Source organism: Vigna unguiculata, chromosome 11, assembly GCF_004118075.2.
Source record: "Vigna unguiculata cultivar IT97K-499-35 chromosome 11, ASM411807v1, whole genome shotgun sequence".
Classification (NCBI taxonomy): domain Eukaryota; kingdom Viridiplantae; phylum Streptophyta; class Magnoliopsida; order Fabales; family Fabaceae; genus Vigna; species Vigna unguiculata.
In genome coordinates, this window is record NC_040289.1 from 25,033,613 (window position 1) to 25,039,234 (window position 5,622).

The following is a 5,622-nucleotide window of genomic DNA, read 5'->3' on the forward strand; positions in this document are numbered from 1 at the left end:
ATTTCACTTAATAGATCATAACAACACCCATTTATCCATTTTATATCCAAAATACATGCAATCACAATTTATCATTCATTTAATCATCCAATTGCACAAAATATGATATTACAACACGTTTACAACATTCCTACATATTCAGTAGTCTCATCCAATTACCAATCACCCCAATTTCACACTTGAATTCAATTCTTTAGTTCATCCCCCAACCCAAATGTGCACCCTTCATTTGTTCAAACATGGATTCATACCAGTTATTTGCAACATAGCCCTCACGCTCACGCAACCACCAATTAAAATATAACCTTAAACTGTGGCAATTCCCACAATTTATAACTAACACATTCCACGCAATTATACCCATTCATAGGAAACCCAAAAGTACCAAATGAACTAATCAAACACAAAACTGAGCAACTCAGTTTGCATCGCCTGGCGATTTATAACTGCCGCCAAGCGGTTCATCGTAAAACCTAGAAAACAGATTAATACTACATGCATCACCTATGCACATATGGACAACATAGAATTTTCATGTAAGTGTGAAAACCTAAAATTTTCAGGAGAAATTTGTCATCCCAAGCCTATGCACACTTGGACAACATACAATCAATTTAATAAATAGGTCAGCTCCCCTTACATGGAATACCCACTCCAAAAAGTGCTCCTAGAGTTCCTTCTTGCACCAAAATTCATCGACCTTTAGCCTCTAACAACTGCAGAACTTTTCCTAACCTCTTACTTATAGGTCTCGTGTTTGTGCTCTGATAAATAGGATTCAAACCCAAGACCTTCCAACACAGTCAAGTACTCTCAACCACTTGAGTTATCATTGTACCTTTGTTATAACTCCACATTAATTAATATGAAGATCCCCTGACTCTCATTTTCATTAAATAGATATTTATTTATTTACTTAATTTTCCTAGGTCTTACCGTTAGTATTTTTTTTCTTTTCTAACAATAGTACCAATGGTTAAAATTTTTTTGTCACAACATGTTTTTGACATGTGTAATTCTAACGGTCGTTTAAACTGTAAAAAATTTCATTTGTGACAGTTTTTAACCATTAAAACTTGTAATTTTAACATCCACAAACGTTCACTTTTTTTGTAGTGTCCATTGCACATCCATGGAGAAAGCTTACCCCCAACTTGCGCCCATAAAACTAGGGTTGCCAAAACGGACCAAGCCCGACGAGCCGACCAGTTGACCCACCAAAAAAATACGGGCTAGGTTAGAAAACATAACACGTTAGCGCGAATCAACCCGACTCGTGTTGCTTACTAGCCCAACGGGCCAATCCATGGGCCATAACGAGCCAACCTGCGGGCCTCATAAGTTTTAAAAAAAGAGCACGTGTTTCACTTAAGTTAGGGTCTTACTCTCTCGTCCAGCAGAAGTAGAAAAAAAAAACCCATGCGAACCATAGTCTTTGCAAGGAAGTCATTTTTTTCTCGAAGAGCTTTATTAGGTTCATCATTGTCGCAGTCATAGAACCAACCATTGCAACGCCATTTGATTTCTCTTTTGCGTTTCTCCTTCATCCTCACCTGACCTAGACGACATTAAAAGGAAACCCAGCCACCATAGCGATGATTCTGACGAGATCGAAACACGACAAGATGACGACAAGGGCACTACACCGTGGCGGACAACAATGATTCCAACGAAGACCGACCACCATGACACAGGTTCCTTCCATATTCAAAATTTCAAGTCCTAATTTTCGATATACAACCCTAACTCCCAAATTCGCTAACCTTAATTTTGATTTCCCCAATTGGAGTTTAAGGTGATGTTGTACGTGTGAATCACTGTTGTATTTTCGAGTTCCACCAATTGGACAAATTGTGGTTGATGTAATTCCAACAGTAAGATTTTCATAGTTGCTGGCGTGCGTAATTGGATTCCTTCGACGTAATTGCTAGACAATTTGTAGGTTTTGTATAGCAATCATCCAATTCATGTAATTAATTGTTGCCTTCTGTAATTGAGTCAATTGTTGTAATTAAAATGATGTTTTTTGTTGTTTTTTTGTGTTGTTTATGCCATAAAAAACATATATGGCATTCTTCAGCCTTCGTAAAAGATTGACATACTAGATGAAAAGAAGCATAGTAAAGTCATTTTTTTTACTACAAAAAGAAGATAAATGTTTCAGGTAATGAGATGACAAAAGATGAAATAAATACCATTTTTTTTTAATTATTGGTATAAGTTTATACACGGTGAACCAATTAAATTTTTAAAAATAATTCTTATAAAAAATTAATAGTATTAGTTTACATGATAGTTTAGGATTATGTACTTAAAAAATCTTAAAAGATAAGCGATGGATTTTAGTTAAATTAATTGTGAATAATAGTCGTAATCAGACAAAAAAAAATTAGGTGATCAAAGGAACCTCTTTAACTTTGTTTTTCTTAATTTTATGGATCCAGTTGGAACTCTTCAGCTTGTTTTTGACCAATCATATTTAATTTAACATGTTAGATGATGACAGGACAAGTATACCTACAACCTTTTTTAAATTTATCGATGAATGGATATTACGTTAATATTTGTTTCTACAATGTCTTAATTTTTTTTATGTTAATACATTCATTTAAATCTTAAATTGTCGAGTTGTTTGTTATTGTTTTTAGAGTGCTTTTTAGGTTGCTATTTGTGTGATATTTTACTGAGTTATGTCATTATGTTTTTTTTGTCTTCGGATTTAGTGAACCTGGGTGGTTACTAAGATATAATGGATGAGTCAAATAATAATCCTACTCCAAATATTTTTAATGAAACTGAGAATGATGATGCAGTTGAAGAGGATATGGATGAGAATGTTAAACTTAAAGATTTCTCTTCTAAGAAAAATGAAAAGTCAACAACTTTCGAAATGTTGGAAATATTTTACTAGGATTGGGGTTGGTGATGATGCAAAAGAAAGGGCAAGGTAGAATGGCTGCAACAAAAAATACATTATTGGTGGACAAAAGTATGGCACTTCTCATTTGAAACATCACATTGAGAGATGTAATAAACTTAAATTTGGAGATGTGAGGCAAATAATAGTAGACGAGCAAGAAAAGTTAAAAGCTAGAAGAATAGATCCAATGGTTTCCCGTGAGCTGTGTGCCAATATAATCCAAAGCAGTTTACCATTCAACTTTGTTGAGTATGAAGTGCTTAGAACTTGGATTAATTATCTGAATCCTGATGCATGTTTGGTTTCTAGAAATATGATAAAGAGGGATGTTTTGAAAATACATATGAAAGAAAAAAACATGCTAAAGGAAGAATTTAGGAAAATCAAAAATAGGATGTTTTTTGACATTTGACTTGTGGACTTCTTTAACTGGTGAAGGTTATATTGCTTTGACAGCACATTATGTTGACACAAATAGGAAATAGTTTAGTAAAATTTTGAACTTTTGCCACTTCCCTGCACCTCATATGAGATTTGAGTTGTTAAAGAAAATAAATGGATTCTTAATGACTAGGAAATTGAGAAAAGAATATTTTATTTGACTTTGGATAATGCATCTACTAATGATGTTCTAATTAAAACTTTAAAAAGTGAGCTTCTTTTGCAAAAATTTTTGGTTTGTTATGGTGAATTTTTGCATGTGCATTATTGTGCACACATTTTAAACTTGATTGTGCAAGAAGGATTGAAAGCCCTTGGTGATTCTTTAGATCATATTAGGGAGAGCATAAAGTATGTTAGGGGTTCTAAAAGTAGGATGATGAAGTTTAAACAATGTGTTGAAAAAATAGGGGACATTGATGTCAAGACTACTTTGTGTATAGATGTTCCTACAAGGTGGAACTCTACTTTTTTTATGCTTGAAAGTGACCTAAAATATCAATGTGTGTTTGCAAGTTTGCACTTAGTTGATGAGAATTATAAATACTATTTGTTTGAGGAGAAATGGAGAAGAGTTAAAAAAGTTGTGTTTTCTTGTTACCCTTTTATGAGATCACTAATTTAATATTTGCCACAAGTTATCCTACATCAAACTTGTACTTTTTACAAGTATGGAACATCCAAACCCTTTTAATGGAAACTTTAAAAGATGAAGATCAAGTTATCAGAGATATGACCGAAAGAATGATGGTAAAGTTTGATAAATATTGGGATGAATATAGCATTGTCCTTGCATTTAAGGCAATTTTAGACCCAAGGATGAAGTTGCACACATTGGGATATTGCTATATGAAGATAGACCCTCTTACTTGGTAAGTAAAGTTAGAGAGGATGAAAGAAAAATTGTACAAGCTTTTCTCTGAATATTGTTCCAAGAATGACACTTCCCCTCTCCTAAAGCGTAAGCATACTGATTTTTTGTCGTCATCCTCATTTGATTCTATCAGGTCAAACTCTCTTCATGTAAGTCATATAATCATATCAATTTGTACTAATTTAATTACTATTATATATATATATAAATTAAATTATGATTTTGGTTTTTATGTTATGAATTAAAAGAATGCAAGCTTCGGGCTTCTATTAATATGGGATGGAACCAATTTGATATATACTTGGATAAGCCAACATTGAATGTTGATATTACTGAACGTATGAATGCTCTTGAATGGTGGAAGAGTAATAGTCAATGTTTCTCAGATTTGTCAATCATGGCTCGAGACTTGCTAAGTATCTCAATTACTATAGTTGCATCTAAATCTGCTTTCAACATTGGTTCAAGGATTTTGAATAAGTATAGAAGTCGTCTATTGTCAAAACATGTAGAAGCAATAATTTGTACTTGCAGTAGGAAGCATGGGTTTCATGAATACGGTATTTTTCTAATTTAAATTCTAACATAATATTTTCATAAACAATCTTTTATATTCTAACTTGGTTTTTTTTTTTCAATTCCATTCCATATGTTATTTTAAGATGATGATGTTGATCAAGATGGAAGAGTGGAGGAGAGTTCTTCTAAGGGTGAATCTAATAACCCTGAAAAAGGAATTGATGAAGATTGAAGGTATTTTAATCATGCTTTGTGTAACCATTGTGTTTTTCTTTACATCCAGCCATAGATTAAATTTATAATGAATTATATTGGCTGCAGCAGGTTGCACAACAAATTGACGTGTTGTTTGAGCTTCAAGTTAGGCCATTTAAAGGACTATGATTTGGACTTTGATCATTTCAAATGTTGATTTCCTTGTGTTGTATTTTGATCATTTCCATATTCTACTGCACATTTTCTGTATTGAATATTCCTGTTGGACTTTGTGTTTTCTTACTTTGTATCTGGTGCACAATTTCCTTTGGCTTTGTAATTTCCAAGTTTGAATTATCTTGGTGTTTCTGGGTTTATATCTTGTGCACATTTTATGGTCTGATATGCGTACCAAGTAGTGATGTTTGGGTGTCATAGTATTTTTATTTGGTGTTCATTTTACTTATCATGTTGTGGTGCTTGTAAAGGTCATGGTTTGCATTTCCTTTATGCTTTCATACTGTTTGGGTACAGTCACAAGTGTGGATTATTAGGCTTTTTTCATGTTGATTGATGGTGCAACCATATCATTTACGTAATAGTTTGATCTTATAATGGGATAGGTTTTTCACGTTAATGTACCTAATTTTCATGTTACCTTTCATTGTATTAC

At 33.1% G+C, this 5,622-nt stretch overlaps 1 long non-coding RNA gene across 2 annotated transcripts; it reads left to right on the plus strand.

The window, feature by feature from the left end:
* The first annotated feature begins 1,397 nt into the window (after window positions 1–1,397).
* On the plus strand, window positions 1,398–5,321 carry LOC114168158. Of its 2 annotated transcripts, none has more exons than XR_003600623.1 (3): window positions 1,398–1,694; window positions 4,898–4,988; window positions 5,079–5,321. It is a non-coding gene; the product is annotated as an uncharacterized LOC114168158 (long non-coding RNA). The 2 variants fall into 2 exon arrangements; XR_003600624.1 differs by having other exon boundaries at window positions 5,076–5,315.
* The last annotated feature ends 301 nt before the right edge of the window (window positions 5,322–5,622 follow it).